The sequence below is a fragment of the Acanthaster planci genome, linkage group LG03 (assembly GCF_054643075.1).
Source record: "Acanthaster planci isolate LZ-2023a linkage group LG03, COTS_SCS, whole genome shotgun sequence".
In the NCBI taxonomy this organism is placed as follows: Eukaryota; Metazoa; Echinodermata; class Asteroidea; order Valvatida; family Acanthasteridae; genus Acanthaster; species Acanthaster planci.
Window position 1 is genome coordinate 5,161,081 of NC_141779.1, and position 20,135 is coordinate 5,181,215.

General features: G+C 39.5%; 1 long non-coding RNA gene across 1 annotated transcript in view; it reads right to left on the bottom strand.

The window, feature by feature from the left end:
• LOC110986449 (uncharacterized) overlaps positions 1 to 18,041 on the bottom strand; it is a 24,263-nt gene extending 6,222 nt beyond the window's left edge. Inside the window, exons 1-4 of the long non-coding RNA XR_002599146.2 lie at positions 17,941 to 18,041; positions 16,267 to 16,352; positions 7,373 to 7,462; positions 415 to 500 (exon numbers count right to left, since the gene is read on the bottom strand). This is a non-coding gene — a long non-coding RNA (uncharacterized LOC110986449). The remainder of the gene's footprint in view (positions 1 to 414; positions 501 to 7,372; positions 7,463 to 16,266; positions 16,353 to 17,940) is intronic.
• Positions 18,042 to 20,135: the final 2,094 nt, after the last annotated feature.

Consider the following 20,135-nt stretch of genomic DNA (forward strand, 5'->3'; position numbering starts at 1 on the left):
CTTCATGTTTCTGGTGTTCCTTTGCAAGGTTTTCCTCAATCAGTTGCTGTCATCAGTCCTGAATATATTTCTTTTATTTTAAGCACATTTTCGATATGTGGTAAAAGTGTATGGAACATTTGAAAGCTAAGGGCAATGTCTAGTGTACATACATGTACATACCAGTAAGCACCTGATGGTTCAGTGTACATGCAGCAGTGTTCAGTACAGTGGCACTGCACATTTTATTTTTGTGGAACCAGTGAGTCCGAGCTTCCAGGAAGCCAGATTGGAGAATGGTACCCATCTCATCCTACAACCCTGTGACCCAGGTTCGGAGCCCAACAACGGCAGCTAACATAAGGAGTGGAGTGAACAAAACCTCTTGAAATTGGCCAGAAAATCATGTGCTCTTATTCGAATGAAGAAACTTACTTTTTTGAAAAGCCCAAGAACTCTTGTTCAACGTGGACAGGGCCAACCCTTCAGAGGGCGTCTATGAAGGCGGTGTCTCCATCAACCTGAGGGAAAATAAAAATAAAAAACTTGCGTGATTATTGATAATTTCATGGTGGACAAGAAATAAGCTACACCCTGAAGCCTGTGCTGCACCTTTGTGGATCTTTCCAAAGTGCACCTCAGCAGGAAAACTGAAGGAAATCCAGAATAATATTCCACCCTGCTCAGACATTCTTAAATCTGAGTGTATATTTAATAAAACCCAGATCAGCCTAGACAAGAATTTATCAATCTTCAAAGATGCTACTTACTTTTAGCATTTTCTGGGTGCCAAAAAGTGACACGACACCTGTATATAGACTAAAACTTGAGTTTCCTTTATTTTGCCCCCCCCAAAGAAATTCAGATATGTTTGATCAGGGTGCATATAAAGTCGATTTAGCTGAATATGACAGGGCCAAGAGTCTGGATCGGCACATAGAAACCTTAACTCAAACGTAAAAAGTAATTTCAGTTTTATTCGCATGCGATCAATGTGGTCTCTTTGCCAAAAGAAAAATGAGGTTTGGATATCGGATCATAATTTAGTTCCCGAATGTTATGAAGGCTGTGCAGATGCCAAATTGTTACAATCACAATTACTGCCAAAAACACTACAATATTAAATTTTATTGCCATAAAAATTGTGAGAGTTTTTGATTTTACTTTTGCAACCCTTGCACAGCTGTGTTGCAGTTTTAGTCCGCTATCTGAAGTCATTCGACTGCACCACACTGAGCACAGAGCATGACCGGTACCCATTGAACACCTGATATACAGCAGATTGTACAAAATGTGAGCCATTACACAACAATGAACTTAGAGGGGGTCCTTGTTTCCTGAAGTGAACGGCACTGAATTAATTCCCAATGTTGGATGAAATGAGGGGAGTCGTGACTGGAACACCAACGATCTTCATCCTATTAAGAAATACTTTGCAGTCTAGTACGTCGGCTTTTTTGACGGACATGAAAAGCCTGTAAATCCTAGCCACCTGGTAATTAAAACAGCAAGTATACATGTAATAGTGAAATTCCTGCTACAATTTTTGAACAGATTCGTAAGTGGTGAAAGATGATAATAGTTACATATTGCAAACCATAAGCACCAATGAAAAGAGATGTCTCACAGATTATCAGGTCCCGCAGTCAGCAGCTTTGAATGTTATTCCAATTAAAAACCAGCAAGTAAAATCAAGTAAAAACAGGAGCTTAAAAGGATCCAAGAAAGGATCCCAGACCATCATCCATTCAAAACTTGAACTATCGCATATTGATCAAGTGCGGTATATTTTGATAAACCCAGGTCCAAAGCACTGATGAAAAGGACTTTCAGACATTCATCACTGTTTTATGGTGACATTTCAGAAATGTTTTAGTGCCTTATGGGCTGTTTGTATACAGTATTTATGAGCCCCTTTAGGGACGTGCAACCCTTTGAGATATTTCTCTTCGTGCTGAGGTTTGTCAACAGAAAATTTGTCAAACTAAATAATGTTCTAAAAAAGAAAACCACTCGAGATGTAAATTGCAGTTTGTGCTGGAAATCAAATACCCTGAGTTTTTAAATTTGATGTCATTTTGAGCGGGGATATCTCCAAAACTAGCAGCATAAAAGCGCCTGAAAAAAAAAGGTCATGTGGCAAACATGGGCCCGTCCTATCACGTTCAATAATTTTGGGAAGAATGATTTCTAAATGAAACCACCCTCAGAAACACTGTGTCCTCCTCAAATAATATTTTGGGAAAGTCACCCGGAGATGGGATAAAAGCAAATTTCATTAACGACCTTTCACTTCCGGTACTACCGTTTCCAGGTCTCCTTGTTTGTGTACGTTTGTTTTCATTCCCCGTGCTTACTTGAAAACCAAATTGCACAATGTTGTGAAGATCTACCTTCATGCAGTGGATGGGTTCTAGATTCAGTCAACTTGACCTGACACAATTCTTGTCAGCAAAGGTTTGATTAAAAGATAAAAGCGGAATATTGTTTTAAGTTTATTTCCTTATAAATTACAAATTCCTCAAAATATATTGGTCCATTTTTATTTTGGCTATTTTAGTAATACCCAAAGACTACTTTAAAGTATAATTCCGTAACTGTTCATCTGCGTATGAGACCACTGCATTGGGCCATTCTTCATGTATTTTATATTTTCGGAAGCAGGATATTTCTCTTTTAGGTCAGGTAATGTTTCAATTTCTCTAAATGGATATGCTAGCAAATATTTTACAAAAGGCTTTTTTACAAGTTGAGATTTTAAGAAGAAACTGAATGAAAAATATTACAAATTCTAAAATCTTTACACGTTATTTTTCCGATCCAAGGGTTCCGGATGCGCACCATCAGGGGTCAACTTTCAGGCCCTATGATCATCATATGTGGAGAGTGGTAACGCGACAAAAAATAGCATTCTCAATCTTGTTAAATATTGTGCACTTTTACATCAAAATAAACAAACGTATTGCACGCATAATGTATACTACTGATGAAGCCAAACTTACAGGTTATTTTCAGTGGCTGAAAGGGATGAGACCTGGCAAATATGCTGGATATTGTTGGAGTGATTTGAAACAGAGAATGAAGAGAGGCAGACTTTCTAATAATTTTCTGTCAATTTTAATAATTTTCATTCTCTTTTGAGGGCTTTCTGAGGGGCTTTAAATTACATCGGTTGAAATTAAACTGAATTGTCTTTGTTGTTGACAGAAGTTTGGGTTTCAAGTAATCTGGTACAAATATTTGGACTTAAAACTTTAAAGGAGTCCAACTCCCTTTGATTTGCACTGGTAGCCAAGCATTTTTTGTCCACACACTACATGCAGCCTGCCTAGTTATCCCCAAATGGTAATTTTTATAAATTTGAAGGTGCAAGTTTGGAAGACGACAGATGGAGTTGCGGGTTGGTTCATCTTTTGAGGAGCAAGCTACATTCATGTCCAATCCAAGAAAAGATCGCCCAAAAGATCAAAATTATCAGAACATTCTAATGAAAATTTCTGCTGCTCGGCCAAAAACCAAGATCATTTTTTTTCTGTGGGTGGATTTTCCATTTTATTCATTCACAGTGAAGTGCAAAGTATCATCTTGTGACCATGCCCGTGTACACAGATAGCGGCTGGCTCATCGCAATACATGACAGCTGATACCAAGTGCTTGGAATATTAAACATGGACTGTACATGTATGCATCAACCAATTTATCCGCTTTCACCTTTGAATACTTCTTGTGATGTGCAGGGATCTACATATTCCTTACATTTTGACCAGCAGTGCCTATCTTTAATCCTTTTACATGTAACTAAAGCAGATGTTCATGACACTATGATTGAAAGACAAGTCTCTCTGACTGAAATCATGTCACATGCATGTAATTTTAATCGGCAGGCATGACAGATGTGAAATGCTCATCAACAGTGACAGTGGATGGCTAGCAGCTTCCTTTCACTTTCAAGCATGCAAGATTTGCAAAAAGCCTAAAACAAGATATATCCAAATCATTATGAAGCAGGTTTTGGAAAGGTCAAATGGCTTAGCTATGAAAATCTGTAAACGGATTTGGAACTTTTTCGTTTAACCGTGTAAATGTCCCATCCTTAAGTGTCATCTTGGCCAACAAAACTTCAACTCAAAGATATGATGTGGGAATTTCAAGCTACACTGGGATACATTCAGGTACAAAATATCCTTTCCTCTTGACAGGGACGAAGTGTGACTTTAAGATAAACGGTGTTGGGAGTAATCCAATTTTGAGTTACATGTAATGATCAAGAGTTTACATATAAAAACACGTAGATGGTGCAAGACCGCGACAGTAACTAACTAATATTTGTCCGTCCTTTTGTTTGGGTGTGTGGAAATACTGGCAGGAAATGTTTAGATATTACATATTGCAATTTCATAATATGGCATATTGTTCAAAGGATTGTCTAAAACAAAATTACTGCGGCAATCACATGGTGGTTAGTAGGGTGTTCATGTCTGCCCAGCATGCTGATGTTTAAGATTTTAATCATTTAACTCTGATCAATATTGAAATATGGGCACAATCGTTGGTGCTCAAGACATCAGGTCCCCCCTCCCAAATTCATCAGACAGTGTGAAGTAACCTTTCGCTGCCTGAGCCTTAAGTACTAGACACAGTACTGAACCTAACACGGTTCAACAGATACAACTTGAATCTACAAGGGGATCGGTGTAATTATTGGCAAGCGACTGGACAGAATCTGTTCAACTCCATCACTATATACATGTAGGTCATCAGTGTTAAAGTCATTTGAGTCATCAGAGTCATTTGGTATGGATAGAGATCTCTCCAGCATACGAGTGACTTGCAGTGCTGAATGGTACCAAACCTGACACAATAAGCGCAGTCAAACGTATGGTACCACGAAGCAACCACGGCACTGAGTCACCGGCGCCACCGCTCCAACAAAATCCAACACCATCACCCCAGGGCTTTCTTCCTCAATCCAACACAGCTGAACAACAAGTTCATAACGTGTGGCGATGAATCAGTAGAAACTTGACCAAACTTACACTTGGGGCTTTGAGGGACTGGGGTTGGTTAATGTAAGACTGCTTACTTCAGGAAGTACGAACCCCCAAAATTCACAATTAACAAACGGCTCATATTTGTTCAAACCTGTCATATTCTTGAATCACAGACAATCTTTTTACCAGTTGAAAAATCATTCAGAAATATTGTCCATCAGCACAACTCTAAGTGTAATAAGTGCCAACCAACGGTGACTCGGGTTCGATTCCAGCCCAAGCCAGCAAGAGCAACTGGATTTGAGCCCTTATCCAATTCCATGGGCTTTAACCAGAATCTTGACAAGTAATAATAATAAAAATAATAACAAGCACCTGTAAAGCGCCATCTATCTAACAAACCATTCCGAGGCGCTGTATTATCATTATCCCTGCACATTGGACTCACACATCATCTGAACATTCCTGAAACCATCTCAGCTCCCTGGGGAGTATACTAGCCCGGTGCTGCCATTTTGGCGCAAACGGCTAAACTACCATATCTGCCCTCACAGGTACCCATTTACTCCTGGGTGGAGAGAGGCACATAGGGGTAAAGTGACTTGCCCAAGATCACAACATGCTGCCACCAGCTGGATTCGAACCCCTGACCCTATGATCAGAAGCTACAAACCCTAACCACTAGGCCACATGCCTCCAAGTATCCAAGGTTTTCCCTCCAACCTCCAGAACTGAAGGTTTGTTTGTCTCATTCTCTCAACACATTTCTTAAGGCTTGTATAGGTACATGCATGTGACAGTACAGTGGGGTGTGGTCAAGGAATAGTTGGTTTCATTGCCAGACATAAATACAGACTTTCCTGGCTGAATTCTTCATCTTTGCACATGAATTAGCCACAGTGTCATTCCAATGAGCAAGAAATAGACTGCCGATCTACATATAGATCACCATTCAAAGAGCAAAACTGATCATTCAGTTTCAATCTATGAGCATGCGATGGCACAATCTTGTTAGTCAAAACGTGAAGGGTCGGCATTCAATTTGGGAACACACGCAAAAGCATTGAAATTCGCGCGGACACTCCCACGGTATGTGTGTTGGCATTCAGTTTCGTGAATCGGCAAGCATATGTGAGGTTCGGGCAATGCAATTTTACATTAAATCTTTGTTTTTTCTTTGTGACTAGTTTATGCAAAATATTCCATGAAAAGAAATGTTTGGTTCACAGGTAGAGATCTCTATAAAAATAACGACTGATAATTTGCTAATTCATATTTTGTTTCTGTTTGAATTGTTATGAAAAGAATAAATAACAGCGAGGTAAAAGTATTCATATAAAAAAATGGACAAAGTGGGCAAATCTCTAAAAAGGATGAGAAAAATAGAATGAAACTCGAAAGCAAAACATGACTTTAAAAAATGTGACAAAAAAAAGAAAACAAGCCATCGTTTAATATAATCCGAAAAATCTTAGTATACATGTACAGGACATGCACATTTATGAAGAGCGAGTATACTGTGTGTCTTGTGTATATAAAATAAAGCAGTTACAAATCAGTAAACTGCATCTAAAGGAGTTTTCTGTGAGCATCCTTGATGAAGGTCCAGGGAAACGTTTCATTTCTACATTTGATGAAACAGGCATTCAGAATTAGAGCAAATGGACTGTATTCTTGATGGGTAATTTGTTTGAGATATAGAACAAATATGCACTCAAGTCAATACGTGGGACACACTCCTCGCGTGTCTTCTATTTGTAATCTCCCTTTCTGCTCTATATGCATCTTAATTTGAAGTATATTCCCCTCACCTTGAAGTTTGTCACTTTGAAGGCTCAAAATGCAAACATGATTGCCAATAGACGAAAACGAAAGTGAAATTTGGGAGGAATTTCTCACTCCAGTCACCCAGCGCAAAACCGCACTCTTCAACCGAATGAAATTAGCTCTAAATTGAATTTGTTACAAAGCACTATTCGACGCCTGTAAACGAATTTGAAAGCCGTACTGTATGAAAACGAAACATAAAAGCAACCAGCCTGGGAAAAAAAATTGTTGCAATACGAATGAACAATAAGGAATTTGACTGTGAAGATGACGAATTGGAGCAGGAAAACCTACAGGGGAAACATAGGAGAGTGACGATCCGCTGGCTACTGACTATGAACTGGCTGGCTTTTCAGTGTGTACTCATTCCTACATGTGATTGTAGGTATTCCGGGCAAATCCTTTTTGGAATGCTCACATTATGAAAGTGGATCGATGGAACTAATGAAATCACGATATCAACGGATTGCTCATTTTAGTTTCATTTCAGTCAAAAACATGCACCAAAGTGAACCAAAAGACCTCTTGAAATTGGCCGAAAAAACATTTAGTACTACTTGCATGAAAAATCTTACCTTCTGGACAAGTCCAGGAATTCTCGTTCCAGTTGTATGGGCAGAGCACTCCTTCTACAGATGTCTATGCAGGTAGTTTTTCTTGTCAACCTGAGGGCGAAGCAGAGGAAACGAGCAATGCAATAACATGTATGTATCTTTGATTGTGGATAAAAAAAAAATAAAGTTTCCCTTTCGCCCGTTGCTACACCTTCATGAATCCTTCACAGCAAAAAAAACACAGCAGGGAGATTATCCGCCCCGAGCTGAAGTGCACCCCCAGTCAGCAAAAAGAAAGACGGGGGGTTACAAGCGGGTTCTTACACGCGTTCTGCGTCTACGCAAAAACCATACACGCTGGAGTAAATTAGTTATGCATACTCAGCATGCTCCGCATCAAACGCACATGTACATGTACTTGCGTGCCTCGTGGCACGCCTATGCGGTGAGTACCCAAACAACGCCCTTTTTTGTCCCGCTTGGAGCAGATAAGGGGAGATCCAAAGTAATGCTTCGAGTCCAGGTACAATTCAAACCAGACACCAATTTTCTGCTTTCTTAATACAGTAAAATCTTGTTAACTCACACTTTGGCAAACTTGAACCTCTGCTAACTTCAACCCTTCGTCATCACGTTATTGCACATGTATGAAACATTAAAAGTGGAAGACACATGTGCAATTTGTTCTTTCTTTATGGAAGTAGATTTTGAGGGTTTCAGAACTCACATTAACCATTTTCAAACAACTAAATTTTCTGCTACTAGAAATTTGGATTTTGACACATTTGAAGACACAAACCTCAACCAGCAGAAAATGAGAATATTGGGTTGTCCACTTAAAGGACATCACAGTAATTTTTTCAGTGAGTATTTGAAGTTTCACGTAGTCCACTTTTTGGGTGCTTTAAGAATTGTCCGAGTAAAATCCACGTTTCTGCCAGCAGAAAATTGAGTTTTTTGAAAATGCTTGTTGCAAATTCTGAAACCCTTAAAGTCTCCTGGGAGATGAGAAACACAGGTTATCAATTTTGGTGCTCCACAGTGAGCCCAGGCAACTCAAAACACCCAAAGCAATGGAGACCCAAAACTGCTACAGAATGGAGTCAGAAAGTAGAGAGGTTATCGTAGGACAGGTGTGGCGACGCCTTATTCCTTGCACACTTGATCAATTGAACTCTTGCACCAATTCTTCAAACAAACACCACTTGAAGTTGGCTCATCAGGTTCTTTCTTGGTAGAGCAAATCTCACCCTCCTCTCTTCCACTTTCGATATCGTGTGCTGTTAGACATGATTCCGTGCCATTCTGATAACCCATACCGAAGGATTCCTCAGGTCATCAGATCTCTGTCTCTAACTCCATTGACAGCAACGTCCTCGAGTCGGTCATCAAGAGAAAGCGGACTACTGCAGACAGTCCTGACTTTAAAGGTGAAGGCAGCAAGGAGCAGTGCCTTCACTGGAAAAAACTTGCCAGGCTAATGGATTGCGCCTTGGCCTCGTCAGAGGGCGGTCACCTTAATGCAGCTTGAGAGGCTCTCAATCAAGCCAGCTTTAGCTGGCCAGAAATTGATTACACTGGCTGATGGTTCCTCTCAACGCTGGGCTACGGTAAAAGAATACATCACAGATGACTTGGCAGATGACTCTGATGATGAGAAATGACTTTGGAAAGCAGAGAAAATGGTCAAAATAGCAGAGAAACTCATTTTGTTCCTTTTGTCCCTACAACTATACCAGCAAGAGCCCAGTACCCGCCTCCAGTGCCAATCGCTGGCCACGTTAGAACCAAGTGCCCTTCCCTTTGGTCTCTTTCTCCGGCAGACCCAGTGCCAATCACAGCCTTCAATCACCAACTCAGCCACAGCACACATGTAGGGTCTGGGAAGCATCCAAACAAGAACCAACCATTTCTGTCCCAACCGGCGTAAAGGGTAAGGTCGAACCTTGCTTCTCATTTTAGCGAAACAGGATTAAGTGGAGCCCAGTTGTTCAAAAGGTCACTGCAAATATAAAATGCCGTTCCATAGTACCCTTCCTCTGCCAAACCATAATACTTTGGAATATACACGTAGTCAGTTTGTTGAAAACAAAATTGAGGACCTGATTACAAAGGGATGTATCCGCTCCGAGCGAACAAAAGAGGGGGTACTTGTAAATGAAACTGACGGTCCTTTTGGTACCAACTCACCACACAGGTGCGTGAGTATATGCGCATTTGATGCGGAGCACGCAGAGTACGCGCAACAAATTTATCCTGAAATGCATGGTCTTTGCGTCCACTCAGAATGCATGCAAGAACCCGGTTGTAACCATCTGTCTTTCTTTCGGCGATTGGGGCCCACCCTAGAATGCACTAGACTGTCCTACTGAAGCAATCCTCATGACAGGTGCAGAAGGCAAAGTTACGCTAAGTGCTAGATCTCAAACGCTCAAATACATGTCAGTACCAGCCATACTGTCTCATCACTCCATTTCAATCTGTACAACTTCTCATTCAATTTGGAGTTTGATCACCATCATCTTGACATACTGTACATGTACATATTCTCACCTCATCAGAAATACCGCCACTACGGCTGGTTCCATAGCGATTCTGCCAAAAGATACACTGTTATGGTCAGGTAATTAATTACACCCACTTTTATGCAACGAACCATTGAACCATGAGAGTGTGTATGCAATGCCTTACTACGCAATAAATCTCAATTCGAAACCAAGATTGCAATGAGCAACGTCATGCTTTATTTAGCTGTTAAAACCAGTCGTAATATACATGTACAATACTTCAACAATTCTCCCTTTCTGTCTCAGCAGTGCCTGCCGTTTATTCACAAAACTATCATTAGGCCCCCTTGTTCATTACTGCCATCAGAACAGCACAATGGTTGTCATGTGATCTCATCTTGTCTCTCGATCGGAAGTCGGGCTTTCTATTTGTTTGCAACCTCATGACCAGTAGCGGACAGATTTGTCTCCAGCAAAACAAAGTGTTTAGGGGCACCCACCAAACTATTCAGTAACTTGGGGCTCATAGTCGACTCCAACACATTTCGCTTCCAGGTACCGCCAAGAAAGATTCACAAAATTCTCGCATATCGGCTCTTCTACAGTCACACCAGTCCGAGCAAGCCATTCCGGCCTGTACGAAACTTCGTCCGTTTTAGCGGTCACATGAACTCCTCTTCCTTGGCACTTGGCCCAGTTACAAAGTTCATGACCCGTTTGACATGTGTGTTCATGAACACATACACTACATACAGAGCTATTGAATCAAGCAGCTCATGGTTTACGGTTGTTCTTCCCATCCATGCCGTTTCCAGACGTAAATTCTGTCTTGTTCACTTGTAGTGCCAAAATGGCTTTCCGGTACGAGACAGGCTAGTCCCTTCCTTAACTATTTACATACACGTATTCCAACACAATGTAGGCTACAGTGGTTACACATAAGGTATATTTACATGTATGCCAAAGGTACAGACAATCTTTGAGTCCAGGGCAACTGATTCTCAGGTGGTGAGAGTCAGCCCCAGCAGTAACACACTTATACATGTAGGCAGAGTCCATCACTTGCTATTTGTGCATCATGTTCCTTTGCGGCAACAAAATTACTCAAAATCTAAAGAAGGACGCATGAACTTGCGGCTCAGTGAATACTGCATATTCTGAGAAAAACGTATCATAACATAGTATCTGAATTTTTGATTTCAGATCAGAAGTTGCTGAGTCCTGTTTAAAGCTGCATTTGAATTCATAGCCTGGGAAAGCCTGAATTATAATTACCAAGTGTGCGTGTGTGTCGTGTCAAAGCTTGCACGTATTTCTAATGGCAATTTCCAAAAATGCATCTTTAGAGTTACACTATCGAGGCTTGTTTCAAGCAGATTCAAAAGAAAAGCGGCAGAAATCTTACAAAGATTTAAAAAGTAAATTATTCATTAAACAATTCAAACGGAATAGAAATTTTCAACAGGGCAAGAAGTCTTGTTCATCTTTTCAATTTTGCCAAATCGTGGCTAGAGATACTCCTCGATGTGAGAAGCTATTATATTGATGGTAATGTATAATTGTGTATGTTATTGCAACTGATTTTGTATATGGTTTGTTCATCAACAATCTGCCAGTCGGTGTGACCGAATATTTGGATATTCAATCAAATTGAAGGTCAAATATTCGAATAGTGAATTATTATTCAGCCCTATCGGAATTTGGGTGTGTTCCCCAAGCTGCATTCATGCGTCCCATTCCCATTCAATAAAGTCACTGATGTATATTTAAAAAGAGCTTTCTGACTAACGGAAAACAGTTCAGGGTCGTCACTTGCACTGAGTGCTTCTGCTTGTACATCGCTCTGGCCTCTTGCAATTCTGTCGTATGAACTTATTCCGATAAATCATAGATTTCTTCATCTCCAGAGCCCACCCACCCTTCTTTCAAGACCCAACTGGCATCCCTAATCATCTCAGTCGTGCTGCCCTTACTTTTCAGTAAAGATTTGTTATCTTTCGTATGACTTTCACCTCTTATTTGGTGTGTTGTTTAGTTCTTTATCCATTATTTAAATGTTCTTTGTGGAAAGTCTTTCGCTCGTCTCTTTGTGTGTTTTCCTTTTCATGGTAATAATGCATGGAAAGCCTGCATATATGGATCCCACATCTTCCACAGTAAGTCTTCCGAACCATCGCTTCAAGCTATAAACCCTCGTATCTCTTTGTGGCCGGCGGGCATCTCTGCTGTATTCTGTTCTATCTTGTCAGCTGTCATATACCTCATCCATTCTGAGCAGTCAAGCAGTACCCAGTATGTGTATATGGAGTCAACTCAACCAGTTGCTTATTCTTCAGGCAAAACAGCAGCAAGGTATAACAATGCTCTTGACAGATAGGCAGGTAAACAGGAAACCAGCTCTTGTTCCTGTGTGACCTTCTTTGCTGAGATCAGATCTTAATAAAAGCTATGGTGTGTACTTTTAATGCAGATCAACAGAATCCGTTTGACCAATTTGTAGTGGGTTTTAGGCATTATTAGAAATATATAAGATCTAAGGTATGAGAAATGGAATTTTGGTTAAAACAGAATAAACAGTTTTTTGTGGTGACATGCAGGCACACAAGTTCGAATGGTAAGTTGTCCCTTGGACATCTTAGAGAGAGCGTGTTATCACGATCCCATCATGTGTTTTTGTAAAAGCATAATTATCTTAAAAAGCTTCTTCCTTTCAGAAGACAAACAATTATGTGTACACTGGAACACCAACAGTACATGTAGTTTAAAAAAGGATATTATGTACCTGGTACAAACATGTATTTCAGCTTCAAATGCCCCTTTTTTACACAATGATTTCTGTGTCATATACGTGTAGAGTATGCTTCTTTAATGAACTAATTTCATTTAAGGTCTTTTTGAGTCAACCCATTTTTTGTAAGGTAATAACTGCAGAACTGTCAAAGATGTCTGTCATGTTAAAAATCAAGTGCGACAATTATTATGTCAATCATTGTTGGTTTAGCACAGTTTTGAATTGATAATCAGTGGAATCAGTCTTTAGCAAAAAAGCGGTTTGTGTCGCATTTCCTCAAAGGCTAGAGGGGAACTTTATGGAAGAAATCTCTGTTCACTGTAATAACATCCACCTGACTTCTTTGTTTTCATGATTGAAGAAAATTTGTGCCAACAATGCACCTGATTTGTCATAATTGAAGGCTTTTGGGGGAAAAAAAACAACTATGCACGTGAGTTTTGTTTTTTCAATTTTTCCGCGACTTGAGGATTACGGGAAGACTTAACTACTGTATGCACATAATTTTCATTTCAATTTCGTAAGTGTAGCACTCCAGAAACGACAGTTCTTAACTAGGCATCCAAGTTTTGTTCTCTTTGTCATGATGGAAGTATTCCAGGAAGGTATCTGTGCTAACAATGCACCTGATTTGTATCATTTGTCACAATTGAAGGATTTCAGGAAAACACCTTCTGTGCATATGAGTTTTGAGCCATTTTGTTCATGATTTGAGGATTCCAGCAGGACACTTGTTCGGTATGCACCTGAGTTTTGTTTTGATTATAGGATTCTGGAAAGAAATGCACCCAAGTTTCGGTTTCCTTTGTCAAGATTGAAGGATTGTGCTAATAACAAACCTGAGTGATGTACTATTTGTCACGAGTATAGGATTTTTGGAAGGCACTTGTTTTTACTACATGATTTTTTTGTGTGTGTGACTCATGAAGGATTTCGGGAAAACAGTTTTGTTTCATTATTCATGGATGAGGGGTTCCAGGAAGACATCCTGAAGGGCCATGATGGAAGAGATTTTTGTGTCACTTGCTTTGACAATGCAACAGAGTCTTCATTTTATTTGTCATGAATGAAGGCTTCTGGGAAGACATCCCCAAGGGCCAGAAGAGCCATGATGGAAGAGATTTTGTTTCGTTTGCTTTAGTCATGAACCAGAGATAACAATTCACCAGGGTTTCAAGTTATCAGTCATGAATGAAGGATAGCGGGAAGACACCCCAAAGGACCTGAAGGGCTATGATGGAAGAGGTTTTTTGTTTCACCTGCTTTGTTAATGCACCAGAGTTATACCTAACAATGTACCAGAGTTTCATTGTATTTGTCATGAATGAAGGATTCTGAGAAGACACCCTGAAGGGCTTTAATTAATGGAAGACTTTTGAATTTTGCATTAATACTGCAAATACATGTGCACATGTAGTCTAATTGGCCAAAGAACATCCTTATTCCCCCTCCCAAGTTACTTCTTTGTAACCTTTGTACATAATTTGTATGCTAGATTTACAATAGGTAATATCACTCTAATATTCTGCTACTGTGATTCTCGTATCCATGTACACGTGTGTACAGTACTCCTTGCTGTTTATCAGTCTCCCCAATGGGTAAGAGTACTCAAGCGTTTGCTCTAATACCAGTCTTTGCTGTATCTTACACCCATATTTGATACCTTTATCTTCCCTTCTATGTGCTTTGTATGCTAAATTATTTAAATTATCACAGAGAGAACTTGCATTGATTGCAGGTAGACTACTTAAGCTTTACGAGCAGCAATGAATACATCTTTCGATTCCTGCAACCCCGATTGCAGACCACTATAATGGCTTTATTTACGGCCATGCTGAATTACTGGTCACAGTTTAATAAATAGTTTTTCATTTGTGGGTAATAGTTGCATTGCATTTTAACAATAAGTTAATCGGAGAGCGTTTACCAGTTGCAGAAAATAAAGGTAAAAAAAAATTAAATAAACAAATAAAGTCAACAATGTTGCCATTGCTACCGTTAGTCTGAAAGCGTTGACTTGCATACATTTAGTTGAAGCATATATGTACATTTCCACTTTTCCAATATCATTTTTTTGGGGGGGGGGGAATTGTACAGGCAGTCAACACAGCAGTGAATTTGATAGGTAAATCAATTGTTGAAATTGTATTAGTGAAGTTTTGTGTTTTGTCACTTTAACTCTAACTCCCCAGAGTGAGTTGGACTCTGTTAATTTTGGGTACACCTGAACCCATGTTAAAGCACAAGCAGTTTAGGGGTACAGTACCCAGTGCCACAAATTCACACACCTTACTGGTGTTTAATTCTGTGTGGTAAGGGAAGGCTAGGGTTAATGTAATGGCTTTAATGGAAAGAATTAATCGTGAGTGTAGCAATTATCTCAATTACGGTGTCCTGTTGGTGTTCTATGCAGAAATATCAGTATTAAGATTAAATTTACTGTACTTGTATTTCTTTATGTTGCCTAATAAACAGTTCCTCTGCCAGTGTTCAAATATGTGGCAGCTTCTGATTGTATAGAAAATTTGTTCAGATTAATTCATTGAAATAGTCTCTAATGCTTTGCTCCAGCAACTTATTGCATTTCCTTAATATAATTTCATGTTTAATCAATGCAATACTGAATTATTTGTAAATTTCAGAATACTGAAGTCAATCGTACTGCATACATGCATTGTTTGCTACTTCAATTTTAGCAGATGCAAATTGCTGGAATTTTATATTGATCATGATTATTTGGCCTTACTTGGTCGTGGGATCACTCTGTACATATTTTTTTTTACATGAAGTGTATAATTTACTCGTTAGTGATGCATAATATTTCAATACTTGTTCAAAATAGCTCAAGATCTTACAGCCAATTTGTTCAGAATTTACACAGACTTTGCTTTTCACCCTTGTGCAAGCCAAACAATGCATGTATCATTGTTTGTAGCCATTGTTTGGCATGCACAAGGGTTTATCCACTACGAACACAGGGCGAGGGTTCCCCTTGTTTTCTCCGAATGACGCAATCTACATTCAGAATTCGCATCTTGGCATTAAACAGAAAAAAACCCTTTTGGGCTTGATATAGTTGAGCTCTGAAGACAAATGACACTGCGTGCAATTTGGATGCTTCCATATTAATTTCAACAGTGAGAGAAAATATGTTTTCCTTAGAGGTACTCTTTAAGGTTTCATCAATTCTGTATTGAACTTTTATTGTGCCTACACGTATTTACAAGCAGAAGGTTGAAGCACTCAGCGGCATTGTGAAACCCCCTCTCCCAAATTGTATTTAAAACCTAGAATCAATTTCTTATTTGCTGTGTTGTTCCATACAATGTTTATTCAAAAAAATCAAACTGTTTTTCATGAGGATGGGCGAAGCGACGGAGCATGAAAATGAGATTTTACTGTAATGCTTATAGGAAATGCTTTGTAAAGTGAAGATCCATTACCTAATTGACTGTGGACTCACTCGTTTTCACTGTCTACTCATTCCCAGGGTATTTCTGGTAAAACACTTTTGTGGGTTCATACAATGAAACTGAGTGATGCTTCATGAATCATGCAACCAAATGATTGACAATTTTCAAATTGACTTCAGTCAGAAACAGAATGAGAAAACTTACCTTTTCAACAAATCCGAGAACTCTTGTTCCAGATGAACAGGGCAGCACTTCTCCAAGCATCCATGTCGGCAGCTGTTCTCGTTAACCTGAAGAAGAACCAGGAGAACATTCAATGCAATTTATCCACTTTGTGAGTGCAGGCAAGAAATATGCTCTCCTCCAAAAACAAACAGTTTGAGGAGAGAGTGAAGGCAATGGGAAAAAATGGTTGACTTTAAAGGCCAATGAATTCAAACTCAATCAGCCAAGACACTAATTTTCCACTTTCTTTTTTCTTACAGTGAAATCTTATTATGTAACCTTTTTCTTGACAATCCCAGAGTTTTGTCCAAGGAACTGATGTGATATTTAAGGGTCAGATGTGACTTTCAATAGAAAGTGACGACAAATTTGGTGTATATGTACCCCTTACACTTACAGATTTTCATCGATGTTGAAGTAATGCTGTAATTGGAGTCAATTTGTCCCTATTCCCTACAGTGACTTATTAGCCACCAGGAAGCAAAAAAAATGTTCAGAATAGTTCAATTTAGGAAGGAAAATAGAAAGACGTTTACTTAGAAAAAAACTTTTTCAGATCAGTCTGATAGGGTTTGTGCACGGAGTGTAACAGTGGCATCCATATATGGGACTCTTTCCTGGTTATAATTCTAAACCAATTAACATCAGGGGCCTGCCAAAGAAAATCTCTAAAGAATTATAACTGAACCAGTTCTTGGTTATGACCATCAAAATGCATCTCAGTAGGTGGAATAATTGCAGAATACCCTGCCACTCTAAAAAACGACCCCTAGAAGACTGGTTACGTGGGTACCAGGGGAAAATCCATTGAGGTTGATCATGCGGGATGGCTGAGTATTCTGCAATTGAGGGCAGCAGGTTTTCATTTGGTCGGAACAATGATATCACATACCTAGGCCTATTCAATGACGTGACTTTGCAAGACCTCAAGTCAGTGTGAGGACCATGTTCGTCCACAGACTTATTGCAACAGAAACTCCGCATGCCCGTATTTGAATGGGAGGAGGCGGCGAAAAGCTTAACTAGTGCTTGGCATGTGTCGAGCAAAAACGGTTGGATTTTGACAGATTTTGAAGTCAGAAATATTATTGAAGCCCAAACCGTTTGACGTTGGCATTTACGGAAGCCAGGAGGTGGTGATAGAGGTATTTCTGGTGAGTCTTTGGCATTTTTGAGAACCGTTTTCACCTTACTAAATGTACGGGCATGGAGCGTTAGTACGACCGATCCCGTCCAAAAATCGAAAAAGAGGAATACTAACGCTCCACTCAGTAGCGGTAGAGCTAAAGGTACCTATGTTTTAACACACAATTTTATCATTCATCCAATGGGAGCCTGCAACCAGTGTCCGCGTGTTTGACGAAGTCACTTACGAAACGGATAGCCAAAGTAACGAAAACGCCCGACCAAACTCCAACAAGGCAGAAACATGTTTCTGGTCTACCGGTACGTCACGGCAGCTGGTCTATCTGCATGGTTAACGTCGCCAAAACATTAAATACGTCCCAGCTGCACAAGGGCAGCACGAAGCCCTCGTCAAAATAGTCGATCCAGTCACTACACTAATGTATCAAGAATGAGAAGACGTAAACAAAGAGTATTTCTGGGGTCATTAACAGGGTAAAAACAGCATTTTGGTACTGAGAAACTTACCGTGTGAGAAGGATCCTCGTGTGGCGTCCGCTTTTTAAATTTGCGCGTGCGCTGAGTGAATGTGACCACTATTAGTGCAAAGGATTCTAAATAATGCTGAGACGTCCAGGTACATGACGGTTTCCTCCTGCAGGAAAAAAGTCGCAAATGGCGATCTGAGGGCCCAGCCGCCTTTGCCCAATTCGGCAGACGTATACAGGAAAGAAATGCACAGGGGCCTACAAGAACATCACCAAAAAAAATTAAAATAAAATAAATAAATATTAAAGACCAATTTTAATATTTGAAAATTGAGCAAAGATAGGGACTCGAACGTAATTAGTGCAAGGGCGGATGGGGTAGTATTTTTCTACTTCCGTAGTGAAACAGAGGCCGCTGACCCTCGTAACTCCTCCCCCTCCTTTTTTCATTTTGATAAAATGAAACGAGAAAAATTTTTGTCAATGTCGTTTCCCTTTCTTCAAGAAGCGTATGCAAAAGCCCCCAAATGTAGGCTCGACCCTCAGAAAGGCCATAAAAGGCATGAAAAGAAAATTCTACATTATTGTCCTCCACAAATTCCACCCCCATAACAATCAGTTTCTGAATCCGCCTTTATAATTTGGTTGAATACGAGTTCCTGTGGGCTTGTTTTGACGTCATTGCCCTGCCTTTCCGTCAAAAAAAAAATACCAAAGAAAATTCGACAAAAACTGTTCAGGCTCAAAGAGAATGAATTACCGTGCCTTCAGTATGAACAATTAGCCTAAAAATGTGAAATTACATTAAGATATAGCTACCCCTTTACGCCTTGTGGATTTGAAACACAGTGGCAAGTGTAGCCACACTGAACTTGAAAATGAAATACATTACAGCAAAAATAACTAAAATAAAAATTACTTCTTTGTATAATTGCCTCAAGACAGGAATAAAAACCTCTTCTCCCACACACACCCAAACATACAAACCTCTGGATCCTTGAGCAGCTGTCCTGGAAAATAAATGCCGTATTACTGCTTTTAAATTGCAGTCACGAGGACCTTTGTCATCCTTCCACTTCATCAACTGACGTACCTTTCCTAACTTCAGGTTATAAACGAAAAGATTGTGAATTATATGCGAAGGTCTGCTTGAAATAAATTAACTGGCCTAGCTTGATTGCTAGTAATGATATCTTTGAGAAAAAAACGTATTCAGTAAAAATCAACAAAAATCATAACAACCTAGTGAATAAGTGACCTGACCAGTGTAAGCAAAAAACCAAGCAAGAAAGTATGCTAGCGTGCAGGCAAACTTCCACACAAGTAAACAAGCACACTAAACCAAGGAGTGAACAAAACAATTGTCGACACAAAACATTCTGTTTCATTCAAATCAAATTCATAGTTACTTCTGAATTTCCTGGATATCAATTCCTGAAATTAAAAGAACAACAACACAGTTGATGTTCTTATCAATGCAATTAGCTTCAGCATTTCCTCTTTTGATAAAAGCAATGGATAAGAAAAAGGCCTTTCATTAGGCACTCCCAAGGTGAGTGGTCTCTGTTCCGAGTTGATGTTCAACATTTCATTCAAATGTTTCTTATCCTTCATGTTCTTCTTGGCTTCCTCGTGGAAAAGGTCAATTTGCATAAAAAATATGCAAACTTGTGGGGGTTGTCACATGGCATGTTATGACATCATCATCACCTGAGATACAGGAAGGATCTTTTTAGATGATGGTTCAAGCACCTGAGAATTTTAAACGAAATTGGATATAACCAAATAAAAAAGCCATTTCAGAAGATGTACCGAAAATAAATCATGAAGTATTTTTAACAACCCTTCAGCTTCCACTCAAACACTTTCTCCGCAAGAGATATTTTCAGTGAAAGAGATACCCCTCGGTTTTTATATATATTCATGCAATTTTTATAACAATTTCTCTGAAATCTCAATATAGCTCTTCAGTGACACACTTTGTGGACTGCTCTAAAATAACCAATAAAATCTTGGCGTGAAGGTTTTCCTGACTACGATAGAATTTGATATTCAACTTCTTTTTAACATTAAGGAATTCAATACCTTACCAGAACAATATCTGGAAGCCCGGAAGCCAGCAGCCAATTGCAAAGAAGCCCTAACCACATTTCTGTCCAAAACCAAATGACTGCATCAAGTGAAAGATGCCATGATTGCAAACCAACACTTTTTATGTGGAGTGCCAAAACAGAG